Consider the following 14,670-nt stretch of genomic DNA (forward strand, 5'->3'; position numbering starts at 1 on the left):
GGCTGTGTGTGTGTGTGTGTGTGTGTGTGTGTGGCTGTGTGTGTGGCTGTTTGTGTGTGTGTGTAGCTGTGTGTGTGTGTATGTGGCTGTGTGTGTATGTGGTTGTGTGTGTGTGGCTGTGTGTGTGTGTGTGTGTGTGTGTGTATGTGGCTGTGTGTGTGTATCTGTGGCTGTGTGTGTGTATGTGGCTGTGGCTGTGTGTGTATGTGTGGCTGTGTGTGTGTGGCTGTGTGTATGTGGCTGTGTGTATGTGGCTTTGGCTGTGTGTGTGTGTGTGTGTGTATGTGGCTGTGTGTGTATGTAGCTGTGTGTGTGTATGTGGCTGTGGCTGTGTGTGTATGTGGCTGTGTGTGTGTGTGGCTGTGTGTGTGTGTGGCTGTGGCTGTGTGTGTATGTGTGTGTGTGTGTGGCTGTGTGTGTGTATGTGGCTGTGGCTGTGTGTGTATGTGGCTGTGTATGTGTATGTGGCTGTGGCTGTTTGTGTATGTGGCTGTGTGTGTGTGGCTGTGTGTGTGTGTGGCTGTGTGTGTGTGTGTGTGTGGCTTTGGCTGTGTGTGAGTGTGTGTGTGTGTGTGTGAGTGTGTGTGTTGCTGTGGCTGTGTGTGTATGTGGCTGTGTGTGTGTGGCTGTGTGTGTGTGTGTGTGTGTGTGGCTGTGTGTGTATGTGGCTGTGTGTGTATGTGGCTGTGGCTGTGTGTGTATGTAGTGGTGTGTGTGTGTGTATGTGGCTGTGTGTGTGGCTGTGTGTGTGTGTGGCTGTGGCTGTGTGTGTGTATGTGGCTGTGTGTGTATGTTGCTGTGTGAGTGTATGTGGCTGTGGCTGTTTGTGTATGTGGCTGTGGCTGTGTGTGTGTGGCTGTGTGTGTGTGTGTGTGGGGCTGTGTGTGTGTGGCTGTGTGTGTCTGTGGCTGTGTGTGTGGCTGTGTGTGTGTGTGGCTGTGTATGTGGCTGTGTGTGTGTGTATGTGGCTGTGTATGTGTGTGGCTGTGTGTGTGTGTCTGTGTGTGTGTGTGTGTGTGTGTGTGGCTGTGTGTGTGTGTGTGTGGCTGTGTGTATGTGGCTGTGTGTGTATGGGGCTTTGTGTGTGTTTGTGTGTGTGTGTGGCTGTGTGTGTGTGGCTGCGTGTGTGTGGCTGTGTGTGTTTGTGGCTGCGTGTGTGTGGCTGCGTGTGTGTGTGTGTATGTGTGGGTGTGTGTATTTGTGGGTGTGTGTATGTGTGGCTGTGTGTGTGTGGCTGCGTGTGTGTGGCTGTGTGTGTGTGGCTGTGTGTGTGTATGTGGCTGTGGCGGCGTGTGTGTGGCTGCGTGTGTGTGGCTGTGTGTGTGTGGCTGTGTGTGTGGCTGTGGCTGCGTGTGTGTGGCTGCATGTGTGTGGCTGCGTGTGTTTTGGCTGTGTGTTTGGCTGCGTGTGTTGTGGCTGCGTGTGTGGCTGCGTGTGTGTGGCTGTGTGTGTTGTGGCTGTGTGTGGCTGTTTGTGGCTGCGTGTGTGTGGCTGTGTGTGTATGTGTGGCTGTGTGTGTGTGTGGCTGTGTGTGTGTGTGTGTGTGTGAGGCTGTGTATGTATGTGGCTGTTGCTGTGTGTGTGTGGCTGTGTGTGTGGCTGTGTGTGTGTGTGGCTGTGTGTGTGTGTGGCTGTGTGTGTATGTGGCTGTGTGTGTGTGTGTGGCTGTGTGTGTGTGGCTGTGTGTGTATGTGGCTGTGTGTGTATGTGGCTGTGTGTGTGTGTGTGTGTAGCTGTGTGTGTGTGTATGTGGCTGTGTGTATGTGGCTGTGTGTGTGTATGTGGCTGTGTGTGTGTGTGTGGCTGTGTGTGTGTGTGTATGTGGCTGTGTGTGTGTGTACGTGGCTGTGTGTGTGTGTGTTGCTGTGGCTGTGTGTGTGTGTGTGTATGTGGCTGTGTGTGTGTGTATGTGTGGTTGTGTGTGTGGCTGTGTGTATGTGGCTGTGTGTGTATGTGGCTGTGGCTGTGTGTGTATGTGGCTGTGGCTGTGTGTGTTTGTAGCTGTGTGTGTGTGTATGTGGCTGTGTGTGTGTGTGTGGCTGTGGCTGTGTGTGTATGTGAGTGTGGCTGTGTGTGTGTATGTGGCTGTGGCTGTGTGTGTATGTGGCTGTGTGTGTGTATGTGGCTGTGGCTGTTTGTGTATGTGGCTGTGTGTGTGTGGCTGTGGCTGTGTGTGTGTGTGTGTGTGTGGCTTTGGCTGTGTGTGTGTGTGTTGCTGTGGCTGTGTGTGTATGTGGCTGTGTGTGTGTGTGTGTGTGTGTGGCTGTGTGTGTGTGGCTGTGTGTGTATGTGGCTGTGTGTGTATGTGGCTGTGTGTGTATGTGGCTGTGTGTGTATGTAGCTGTGTGTGTGTGTGTGTGTGTATGTGGCTGTGGCTGTGTGTGTATGTGGCTGTGTGTGTGGCTGTGTGTGTTGCTGTGGCTGTGTGTGTGTGTGGCTGTGTGTGTGTGTGTATGTGGCTGTGTGTGTATGTGGCTGTGGCTGTGTGTGTATGTGGCTGTGTGTGTGGCTGTGTGTGTTGCTGTGGCTGTGTGTGTGTGTGTATGTGTGTGTGTGTGGCTGTGTGTGTGTGTATGTGGCTGTGTGTGTATGTTGCTGTGTGAGTGTATGTGGCTGTGGCTGTTTGTGTGTGTGTATGTGGCTGTGTGTGTATGTGGCTGTGTGTGTATGTGGCTGTGTGTGTATGTAGCTGTGTGTGTGTGTGTGTATGTGGCTGTGGCTGTGTGTGTATGTGGCTGTGTGTGTGGCTGTGTGTGTTGCTGTGGCTGTGTGTGTGTGTGTGGCTGTGTGTGTGTGTGTATGTGGCTGTGTGTGTATGTGGCTGTGTGTGTATGTGGCTGTGGCTGTGTGTGTATGTGGCTGTGTGTGTGGCTGTGTGTGTTGCTGTGGCTGTGTGTGTGTGTGTATGTGTGTGTGTGTGGCTGTGTGTGTGTGTATGTGGCTGTGTGTGTATGTTGCTGTGTGAGTGTATGTGGCTGTGGCTGTTTGTGTATGTGGCTGTGGCTGTGTGTGTGTGTGGCTGTGTGTGTGTGTGGGGCTGTGTGTGTGTGGCTGTGTGTGTGTCTGTGGCTGTGTGTGTGTGTGTGTGTGTGTGGCTGTGTGTGTGTGTGGCTGTTTGTGTGTGTGTGTGTGTGTGTGTGGCTGTGTGTGTGTGTCTGTGGCTGTGTGTGTGTGGCTGTGTGTGTGGCTGTTTGTGTGTGTGTGTGTAGCTGTGTGTGTGTGTATGTGGCTGTGTGTGTATGTGGCTGTGTGTGTGTGGCTGTGTGTGTGTGTGTGTGTATGTGGCTGTGTGTATCTGTGGCTGTGTGTGTGTATGTGGCTGTGGCTGTGTGTGTATGTGTGGCTGTGTGTGTGTGGCTGTGTGTATGTGGCTGTGTGTATGTGGCTTTGGCTGTGTGTGTGTGTGTGTGTGTGTGTGTGTATGTGGCTGTGTGTGTATGTAGCTGTGTGTGTGTGTATGTGGCTGTGGCTGTGTGTGTATGTGGCTGTGTGTGTGTGTGTGGCTGTGTGTGTGTGTGTGGCTGTGGCTGTGTGTGTATGTGTGTGTGTGTGTGGCTGTGTGTGTGTATGTGGCTGTGGCTGTGTGTGTATGTGGCTGTGTATGTGTATGTGGCTGTTTGTGTATGTGGCTGTGTGTGTGTGGCTGTGTGTGTGTGTGGCTGTGTGTGTGTGTGTGTATGTGTGTGTGGCTTTGGCTGTGTGTGAGTGTGTGTGTGAGTGTGTGTGTTGCTGTGGCTGTGTGTGTATGTGGCTGTGTGTGTGTGTGTGTGTGGCTGTGTGTGTGTGTGTGTGTGGCTGTGTGTGTATGTGGCTGTGTGTGTATGTGGCTGTGGCTGTGTGTGTATGTAGTGGTGTGTGTGTGTGTATGTGGCTGTGTGTGTGGCTGTGTGTGTGTGTGGCTGTGGCTGTGTGTGTGTATGTGGCTGTGTGTGTATGTTGCTGTGTGAGTGTATGTGGCTGTGGCTGTGTGTGTGTGTGTGGGGCTGTGTGTGTGTGGCTGTGTGTGTGTGTGTGTGTGTGGGGCTGTGTGTGTGTGGCTGTGTGTGTGTGTGTCTGTGGCTGTGTGTGTGTGTGTGTGTGGCTGTGTGTGTGTGTGGCTGTGTATGTGGCTGTGTGTGTGTATGTGGCTGTGTATGTGTGTGGCTGTGGCTGTGTGTGTGTGTGTCTGTGTGTGTGTGTGTGTGTGTGTGTGTGTGTGGCTGTGTGTGTGTGTGTGTGTGGCTGTGTGTATGTGGCTGTGTGTGTATGGGGCTTTGTGTGTGTTTGTGTGTGTGTGTGGCTGCGTGTGTGTGGCTGTGTGTGTTTGTGGCTGCGTGTGTGTGGCTGCGTGTGTGTGTGTGTATGTGTGGGTGTGTGTATTTGTGGGTGTGTGTATGTGTGGCTGTGTGTGTGTGGCTGCGTGTGTGTGGCTGTGTGTGTGTGGCTGTGTGTGTGTATGTGGCTGTGGCGGCGTGTGTGTGGCTGCATGTGTGTGGCTGCGGGTGTGTGTGTGGCTGTGTGTGTATGTGGCTGTGTGTGTATGTGGCTGTGTGTGTGGCTTCGTGTGTGTCTCTGTGTGTGTGTGTGGCTGTGTGTGTGTGTGGCTGTGTGTGTGTTTGTGTGTATGTGTGGGTGTGTGTATGTGTGGCTGTGTGTATGTGTGGCTGTGTGTGTGTGTGGCTGCGTGTGTGTGGCTGTGTGTGTTGTGGCTGTGTGTGTGGCTGCGTGTGTGTGGCTTTGTGTGTGGCTGTGTGTGTATGTGGCTGTGTATGTGGCTGTGTGTGTGTGCCTGTGTGTGTGTGCCTGTGTGTGTGTGTGGCTGTGTGTGTGTGTATGTGTGGGTGTGTGTATGTGTGGGTGTGTGTATGTGTGGCTGTGTGTGTGTGGCTGCGTGTGTGTGGCTGTGTGTGTTGTGGCTGTGTGTGTGGCTGCGTGTGTGTGGCTGTGTGTGTTGTGGCTGTGACTGTGTGTGTGGCTGCGTGTGTGTGGCTGCGTGTGTGTGGCTGCATATGTGTGGCTGCATATGTGTGGCTGTGTGTGTGTGGCTGTGTGTGTTGTGGCTGTGTGTGTGGCTGTGTGTGTTGTGGCTGTGTGTGTGCCTGCATGTATGTGGCTGCGTGTGTGTGGCTGTGTGTGTTGTGGCTGTGGCTCTGTGTGTGGCTGCGTGTGTGTTGCTGTGTGTGTGTGGCTGCATGTGTGTGGTTGCGTGTGTGTGGCTGTGTGTGTTGTGGCTGTGTGTGTGGCTGCGTGTGTGTGGCTGTGTGTGTTGTGGCTGTGACTGTGTGTGTGGCTGCGTGTGTGTGGCTGCGTGTGTGTGGCTGCGTATGTGTGGCTGCATGTGTGTGGCTGTGTGTGTGTGGCTGTGTGTGTGTTGTGGCTGTGTGTGCCTGCATGTGTGTGGCTGCGTATGTCTGGCTGTGTGTGTTGTGGCTGTGGTTGTGTGTGTGGCTGTGTGTGTGTGGCTGCGTGTGTGTGGCTGCGTGTGTGTGACTGCGTATGTGTGGCTGCATGTGTGTGGCTGTGTGTGTGGCTGTGTGTGTGGCTGCGTGTGTGTGGCTGCATGTGTGTGGCTGCGTGTGTGTGGCTGCATGTGTGTGGCTGCGTGTGTGTGGCTGCGTGTGTGTGGCTTTGTGTGTTGTGGCTGTGTGTGTGGCTGCATGTGTGTGGCTGCGTGTGTGTGACTGCGTATGTGTGGCTGTGTGTGTGGCTGTGTGTGTGGCTGCGTGTGTGTGGCTGCATGTGTGTGGCTCCGTGTGTGTGGCTGCATGTGTGTGGCTGCGTGTGTGTGGCTGCGTGTGTGTGGCTGTGTGTGTTGTGGCTGTGTGTGTGGCTGCGTGTGTGTGGCTGCGTGTGTTTTGGCTGTGGCTGTGTGTTTGGCTGCGTGTGTTGTGGCTGCGTGTGTTGTGGCTGCGTGTGTGTGGCTGTGTGTGTTGTGGCTGTGTGTGTGGCTGCGTGTGTGTGGCTGTGTGTGTGGCTGTGTGTGTATGTGGCTGTGTGTGTGTGTGTGTGTGTGAGGCTGTGTATGTATGTGGCTGTGTGTGTATGTGGCTGTGTGTGGCTGTGTGTGTGTGGCTGTGTGTGTGTGTGTGGCTGTGTGTGTGGCTGTGTGTGTGTGTGGCTGTGTGTGTGTGGCTGCATGTGTGTGGTTGCGTGTGTGTGGCTGTGTGTGTTGTGGCTGTGTGTGTGGCTGCGTGTGTGTGGCTGTGTGTGTTGTGGCTGTGACTGTGTGTGTGGCTGCGTGTGTGTGGCTGCGTGTGTTGTGGCTGTGGCTGCGTGTGTGTGGCTGTGTGTGTGTGGCTGCGTGTGTGTGGCTGCGTATGTGTGGCTGCATGTGTGTGGTTGCGTGTGTGTGGCTTTGTGTGTTGTGGCTGTGTGTGTGGCTGCGTGTGTGTGGCTGTGTGTGTTGTGGCTGTGACTGTGTGTGTGGCTGCGTGTGTGTGGCTGTGTGTGTGTGGCTGCGTGTGTGTGGCTGCGTATGTGTGGCTGCATGTGTGGCTGTGTGTGTGTGGCTGTGTGTGTTGTGGCTGTGTGTGTGTTGTGGCTGTGTGTGTGCCTGCATGTGTGTGGCTGCGTATGTGTGGCTGTTTGTGTTGTGGCTGTGGTTGTGTGTGTGGCTGTGTGTGTGTGGCTGCGTGTGTGTGGCTGCGTGTGTGTGGCTGCATGTGTGTGGCTGCGTGTGTGTGGCTGCATGTGTGTGGCTGCGTGTGTGTGGCTGCGTGTGTGTGGCTGTGTGTGTTGTGGCTGTGTGTGTGGCTGCATGTGTGTGGCTGCGTGTGTGTGACTGCGTATGTGTGGCTGCATGTGTGTGGCTGTGTGTATGGCTGTGTGTGTGGCTGTGTGTGTGGCTGCGTGTGTGTGGCTGCATGTGTGTGGCTGCGTGTGTGTGGCTGCATGTGTGTGGCTGCGTGTGTGTGGCTGTGTGTGTTGTGGCTGTGTGTGGCTGCGTGTGTGTGGCTGCGTGTGTTTTGGCTGTGGCTGTGTGTTTGGCTGCGTGTGTTGTGGCTGCGTGTGTTGTGGCTGCGTGTGTGTGGCTGTGTGTGTTGTGGCTGTCTGTGTGGCTGTGTGTGTGTGGCTGCGTGTGTGTGGCTGTGTGTGTGGCTGTGTGTGTATGTGGCTGTGTGTGTGTGTGTGTGTTAGGCTGTGTATGTATGTGGCTGTGTGTGTATGTGGCTGTGTGTGTGTGTGGCTGTGTGTGTGTGTGGCTGTGTGTGGCTGTGTGTGTGTGGCTGTGTGTGTATGTGGCTGTGTGTGTGTGTGTGGCTGTGTGTGTGTGGCTGTGTGTGTGTGTGGCTGTGTGTGTATGTGGCTGTGGCTGTGTGTGTGTGTGTGTAGCTGGGTGTTTGTGTATGTGGCTGTGGCTGTGTGTGCATGTGGCTGTGTGTGTGTATGTGGCTGTGTGTGTGTGTGGCTGTGGCTGTGTGTGTGTACGTGGCTGTGTGTGTGTGTATGTGGCTGTGTGTGTGTGTGTACGTGGCTGTGTGTGTGTGTGTGTGTTGCTGTGGCTGTGTGTGTGTATGTGGCTGTGTGTGTGTGGCTGTGTGTATGTGGCTGTGTGTGTATGTGGCTGTGTGTGTGTTTATGTAGCTGTGTGTGTTTGTGTATGTGGCTGTGGCTGTGTGTGTATGTGGCTGTGTGTGTGTGTGTGTATGTTTGTGTGTGTGTGGCTGTGTGTGTGTATGTGGCTGTGTGTGTGGCTGTGTGTGTGTATGTGGCTGTGGCTGTGTGTGTATGTGGCTGTGTATGTGGCTGTGTGTATATGTGGCTGTGGCTGTTTGTGGATGTGTGTGTGTGTGTGTGTGTGTGTCTGTGGTTGTGTGTGTGTGTGTGTGTGTGTGTGGCTGTGTCTGTGTGTGTGTGTGTGGCTGTGTGTATGTGGCTGTGCGTGTGTGTGTATGTGGCTGTGTGTGTGTGTGTGTGTGTGTGTGTGTTATCCCTGTACTTTGTAGAGTATTACTATAACTCCTAAAGCTATTAAGTGGGTCATAATTGTTACCATTATATGGGGGAGACAGATGTGAAAATGTATATTGTGTGTGGGGTGAGGGGCACGAAGAAGGACATCCCTACTTTAGGCCAAGTTCACACACTGCAGATTTTTTGGGATTTGCGGTGTGAACCCACTGGTCTTGGTGCAGTGGGCTCTTCTCAGTAACAGGACGGTGGTTATATTTAGACTATGTGGTGATATTTGGTCATGGAGTGGCGGCATTATTTTGCAATGTATTATTGGCCTTGGTATGGTGGGTGTTGTTCAGTAACACTGTGTAGTATGTATTATTTCTAACTATAACCCGCCCGCAGTAACGTGTATGTCACCCTCAGTAACCTCAGGACCCCTAGGTGGGTGCTCCCATCTGACTGGTCCCGCCCACTGGTTAGTCCCTATTGTCATGAGGTGTGGCTAGGGTTTAATGGCTGTGTGTTGTACCAGGGTGTGGGTTGTTGTGTTGGAATCAAGGAGGGTGGACTACTTCTGTGACTACTGGTTTTGCCAGGGCGTCACATACAATGTCCTCTTAGTGGCAGCTATGGGTTGCCATTAACTCCTTATTTCCTCGATTGCCACCGCACCAGGGCAATTCGAGATAAGCCGGGTAGAGTCCCGGGACTGTCGCATCTAATGGATGCGGAAATTCCGGGCGGCTGCTGGCTGATATTGTTAGGCTGGGGGGGCTCCCCATAACGTTGGGCTCCCGATCCTGAGAATACCAGCCTTCAGCCGTATGGCTTTACCTTGGCTGGTATCAAAATTGGGGGGGACCGCACGTCGTTTTTTTTAATTATTTATTGTACTGCATGATATAGACCCGCCCACCAGCGGCTGTGATTGGTTGCAGTGAGACAGCTGTCACGCAGCGTGGGGGCGTGTCTGACTGCAACCAATTATAGGCGCCGGTGGGCGGGGAAAACAGTGAATACTAGATGGAATAATGAGCGGCCGGGATTTTCAAAAGCAGGAGAAGCTGCCAGAGGAGTGTAACAACTGTGCAGTGCACGCCCGTGATCGGTGAGTATGAGAGAGGGGGTGAGAGGGGGGAGAGAGACCAGGAGTGATTTTAAACGATTTAGATCGTTCTACTGGACATGCTGAGCATGTGCAGTAGAACGTGATGGAATCCGTCAGCGGATTCCGCCGCTTAGTGCATTGCGGCGGAATCCGCCCCCATAGACAATCATTAGACACCTTGATGGATTCTAACGGAATCCGTCAAAGTGCGTTATTTTAACGATCCAAAAAATGCTACATGCAGCGTTCCCTCTGCCCGACGCTGCGTCAAAATAACGACGCAGCGTCGTCCAGCGGAGGCAGCACAGACACTTACGTTAGGTGCGTTGTCAATACAAGTCTGTGGAGAATAGCGCAGTGCGTTAACGGACTGCACTATTCTCCATAGCGGCGGATTGCGCTGAACACAAGTGGGAAAGCGCCCTTAGATAGTTATCACCTACTTTATGGATAGGTGATAACATCTAAAGATGGGATTATCCATTGAAAAGAGTTGTCCGGGACTTGATATATTGATGATGTATCCTTAAGATGTGCCATTGATATCAGGATCACTGGTGGCTTCAAGGGATGGACCTCAACAGATCAGCAAGTTGTCAGCTATTCAGTGGATGAATGATAACTTTCAAACATGTGACTAACCCTACAACGTAGAGAGTTGCTATAAGGCTTGAAATAGCATGTAACGCCGGCGGCCAGTGTAGGGGCAGTTATTGGGGTTAGTGGACCCACTGGACCACAGGGAGGACCTGAGTTTACCCATTAGGGGCTTAACTAAGAGCCTACCTCATGGCAGACACCAGGTACCACTTACAGGGCTATGACCGGGACTGTGACAGCTGACCCCCGGGACAGAAGACTGACTCAGGTATAGGCACAGGTGCATGCAGGTACAGGTGGGATGGCTGGGGCAGACAGGCAGGCGGGTACGGCCAGATATGGTGTGCTGGGACAAATAGGTATGGGAAGGCAGGTACAGGTGATGGGACAGAAATAAGGGAACAGGAGCATGGGAATCTGTCAACTAGCTAGCAGACTGGAGACTGACTGACTAACAAAAGGCATTGTGAAGGCACCTCCACTAATGGGAGGGTGCCTTAAATACATTTTCTGAAAATAGCACACTGGCCTTTTAAGTGAAGGGCCAGTGTGTGCATGTGCGTACTAGGCACTTTTCCAGGAAGCCTGTGCCATGTGCACAGGACCCGGGGGAGGAGAGGACAGCAGCATATGTGTACAATGGGGGAATGCGGGAGAGGATGCGGCCTGTCGGGGGCGGTGAGTAAGTCGGCGGCCCTGCAGGGATGCCGGCGTTACAAAGCATATGCCACCTTCTGAGAACAACAGTTCTAATATTATTTTCAGGACTGAAAATTAGCCCTCTTATGGGCTCCTAGCCTTGGGACCATAGGTATTTTGACATTTGTGTCACACTGATTTTTTTGGGGCTCTTTTATGGATCATCACTTGGATTTAATTTTTTTTTCCTATCATTTTTCACATATCATTTACCATACTATGTAATATCTACCATTTAGATGGATCACGATGCAATCTGTGTGTAGAAATGAGCTCGTATTTATAGCATAATATATCATGTTATTCTAAAATCAAAGCTAAGATGACAGAAACTCCTTAATTATCCGCATAAAGCCTCAGATCACTTTACTTACCAGCTCCTTGTGGGCTCTAGCTCTACAAACAAGCAACAAAGCCTGAGATTGTAGTGATATTTTTTTTTACCATCCATCTTACAAATGGGCTTCACATTCATCATAACCTGGCGCATTCATCTCTCAGGAGCTGACATCCCCCTGTGATTAACCCCCATTCGTTCCCATTTCTGATTTGCTGCCAAGCGGCTTATACTGGATTGTGAAGACTATCAATCCCAGTTTTACCCACCAGAAGGAAATAATCATTTACCCTAAAGCCATGTTCCCACGTACAAAAACACAGATTTTTTTTTCTGCTGCATTTTTTTATGCAGTTGTCCATACCAAATTACCAAAGCAGGAGGAGAAAAGGGGTTAATGCCGCGCAATCCGCCAGAAAAAGATATGGAAATGTTGATTGATTAAGAACTCTTTTATTCCATAGGTCTACGCGTTTCGAGGTATGAAACCTCTTCCTCAGGACCAGAATATCAACAATGCATTGTTGATATTCTGTTCCTGAGGAAGAGGTTTCATACCTCGAAACGCGTAGACCTATGGAATAAATGAGTTATTAATTAATCAACATTTCCATATCTTTTTCTGGCGGATTGCGCGGCATTAACCTCTTTTGTCCTCCTGCTTTGAAGACTTATGCACGTCGAGCCGCGGCAGCCACCATTATCTCATGCTATCTGTGGTGGTTGTGACCCTTCACAAGCTCATATGGTGATTGTATAATATTATACATTATTCGTTTATTTATTTGGTAAGACCCTATCAGCGCTTCTGTTTTCTAGCTTTATTACCATACCAAATTACGTAATAGCAGTCTGCTCTGATTCTACACTTAAAAATGTAATTTTTTTACATGCATTTTTTCAGATTTTCCATAGAAGCCTATAAAAAAAAATGCAACCAAAAAACGGACAGGGTGGGGCTCACAGGATCCTCTGGGGCGGGGCTTTAGGCTGCTCTGTATTATTACCCTGTGAGCCACACCCCCTTGGTAAAGACCATAAAAAATAGCAATAAATAAAAAAGCCCATATCTCTGAAACAGTATGGCAGATTTATAAGAAAAAAAAATTGAACACTCAGGGACGAGGGATTATGGGATAGCAGGAAACGTGGCCCCTAAGCTGACATTCAGACTAAGGGACCCTGTGCTATCCCTATTCACAGAGATACCCCTAATGGTGGGGATGTCTGAGTCTCCTTCCTGGCCCCTCTCCTGACCATCCCTGATCTTATATTCCCAACACCAACCCAAGGGGGGCCGGGACAGGAGTGTGATTTAACCCACAGAAATAGACAAATAGGGAAAGTCAAAACTCTGTTGCACAACACGAACACACAGAAGTATAGGACAATAGGTTATTAGGAGGAAAACAAGAGCAGGGTGGAAACAAGACGACTGGTAACTCAACAACAACACCAGGTGCAAAGCAATTCTTTCTCCAGCCAGTCTGGGACACCTCAACTCACAGACCAACACAGCATAAACTACAGTTGGCATAGGTAGAAGATTTCCTTCAGCCTAAAAATGAGAGGAGCTGAAGTGATTGGCTTCCTTACAGCATGTGATCAAAGAAGCTTAACAAGCAGGCTAGCAGAGGCTAACTTTTGCTAGCCTGTCTATCAATGGGCAGACAGCAGGTCAACGCATAGGTCTGCCTGAGTTGATCAAAGAAAACAGAGAAACCATTGGACGGAGTGTCAGACTCTGCAATGTGAACAGAACCTGATGCCACCATGATAGTTGGCGAGTTTTGTGCAAAACTCCGTATAACAGCAGTAAGAATATAAGAGTAAAATCTGTCCACTTGTGAATTAGGGATAGATCTTCTTTAAAGGGATTCTATCAGCTAGTATTCTTGTACAAAACTAATGGTATTTTGTAATAAGGCTTGGGCAGCCCTTTTAGGATCAGTAACTTTTATTGCTCTACCTTATCCTGTTATCTTGCTGTAAGCCCCAGAGAATTTAGTGTTGTGCGCAGGCTAGTCCAGCATATGTAAATCCAAACTGAATATGCACTGCTCCCCACGCTGCTCACCTCTCCCATGCTCGCATCAGTCATAGGCCTCTTTCACACATTAGTTTTTTGCCATTAGGCGCAAATCCGTGAATTGGGAAAAAACAGATACGGCGCCTGATCCGTTTTTTTCTCATAGACTTGTATTAGCGCCGGATTGAAACACATGGCCTCACGTTTCATCTGTCATACGACGGATCTGCAAAAATTGTCTGTGCGGCCGCCGGATATGGCGTTTTTTGGGACCAGCGAAAAAACGGAAGGCGACGGATGCGGTGCCGTCCGTCTTTTTTTACAATGGAAGCCCATGGGGGCCGGATCCATCGTCATCCGTCAAATGACGGAATCAGGCGACGGATCTGTTTCTTGTTTCTGGGCATGCCCAGACGTTGTGTAAATTCACTCCTGGTCACACAAAAAAGTTCTCTCTTTCTCTCCCTCTCTCTCTCTTTCTCTCTCTCTCTTTCTCCCCCTCACTCTCTCTTTTCTCCCTCTCTCTCTCCCTCTCTCACTTTCTCTCTCCCATTCTCTCTCCCTCTCTCTCTCTCTCCCCCTCTCTCCCTCTCTCTCTCTCTCTCTCTCTCCCTCTCTCTCTCTTTCTCTCTCTCTCTCCCTCTCTCTCTTTTTCTCTCTCTCTCTCCCTCTCTCTCTCTTTCTCTCCCTCCCCCTCTCTCTCTTTCACACTTAGTTCTGCTATTCCAAGGTGCCTGTCCGCACACTCAAATCTGCTATTCCAAAGTGTCTGCCAACACACTCAGCTTTGCTATTCCAAGGTGCTTGTCCTTACACTCAGATCTGCTATTACAAGGTGCCTGCCTGCACACTCAGCTCTTCTATTCCAAGATGCCTGCTTGCACACATCGCGGCTATTTCAAGGTGCCTGACTGCAAATTCAGCTCTTCTATTCCAAGGTGCCTATCTACACAATCAGATCTGCTATTACAAGGTGCCTGCCTGCAAACTCAGCTCTTCTATTCCAAGGTGCCTATCTACACACTCAGATCTGCTATTCTAAGGTGCCTTTCTGCACAGTCAGACCTGCCATTCCAAGGTGCCTCCCCACACACTGAGCTCTGCTATTCCAAGGTGCCTGTCCGCATTCTCAGATTTGCTAATCCAAGGTGTCTGCCCGCATACTCATCGCTGCTATTCCAAGGTGTCTGTCCTCACACTCAGTTCTGCTATTCCAAGGTGCTTGACTGCACCTTCGGCTCTGCTTTTGCCAGCATAGCCAACATTTCGATATAATGTCTAATGTGTATCTAAAAAAACCCGATGGTGAAACTTTAAAGGTTGCCACTTATTCGGAGGTATTGGTGATAACTTTCTGATCAGTGGGGTGCAACCACTTGTTCTTTCCACCTCTCTATACATTTTCTATAGGACTACTGGAGGACGCTGAGCGCTCTACCATAGAGAATGAATGGAGTGGTGGCTGTTCCATTCCAACGTTGCATTTCAGATCCACTGTTCATGTACTTAGGATTGGTGGGGTACCCAGCATTCTGACCCCCGCCTATGGATAGGCAATAACTGCCAGTGTTGGGAATAACCCTTTAAATTCATAGTGCTGAACTACTGGCTTATATGCATAGATCTACCTGTACAACCTGTGTGTGAGGTAAATCCGGAGATATGACGATAAATCATGATATTCAAGTTATGTCAGGAAGCCCTCTCCTGGTGTCACCCCCCCTTTCCTTCACACAACTCCTTCAATCAGAAAATTTACCACAGGGATAAACGGTTTGTTTAGCAGATAGGTGTCAAAGGAACTGGTCTGTGTTCCACTTACACCTCCATGGCCATCTCCTGTGATATGGAGATTAGATGATGTGGGAACAATGGACACAGGATGACTCCCTGCCGTGACCCTGTGGTAGGGGCTGCTATCTAATTAGCAAGCTTGGAAGTATCCAGACAGAACGACTCCAGTAAAATATGGTTCATATCTCGCAAGCCATATTTCCGATAAATATGGCAACCATAAAA

The sequence above is a fragment of the Anomaloglossus baeobatrachus genome, chromosome 11 (assembly GCF_048569485.1).
Source record: "Anomaloglossus baeobatrachus isolate aAnoBae1 chromosome 11, aAnoBae1.hap1, whole genome shotgun sequence".
Classification (NCBI taxonomy): domain Eukaryota; kingdom Metazoa; phylum Chordata; class Amphibia; order Anura; family Aromobatidae; genus Anomaloglossus; species Anomaloglossus baeobatrachus.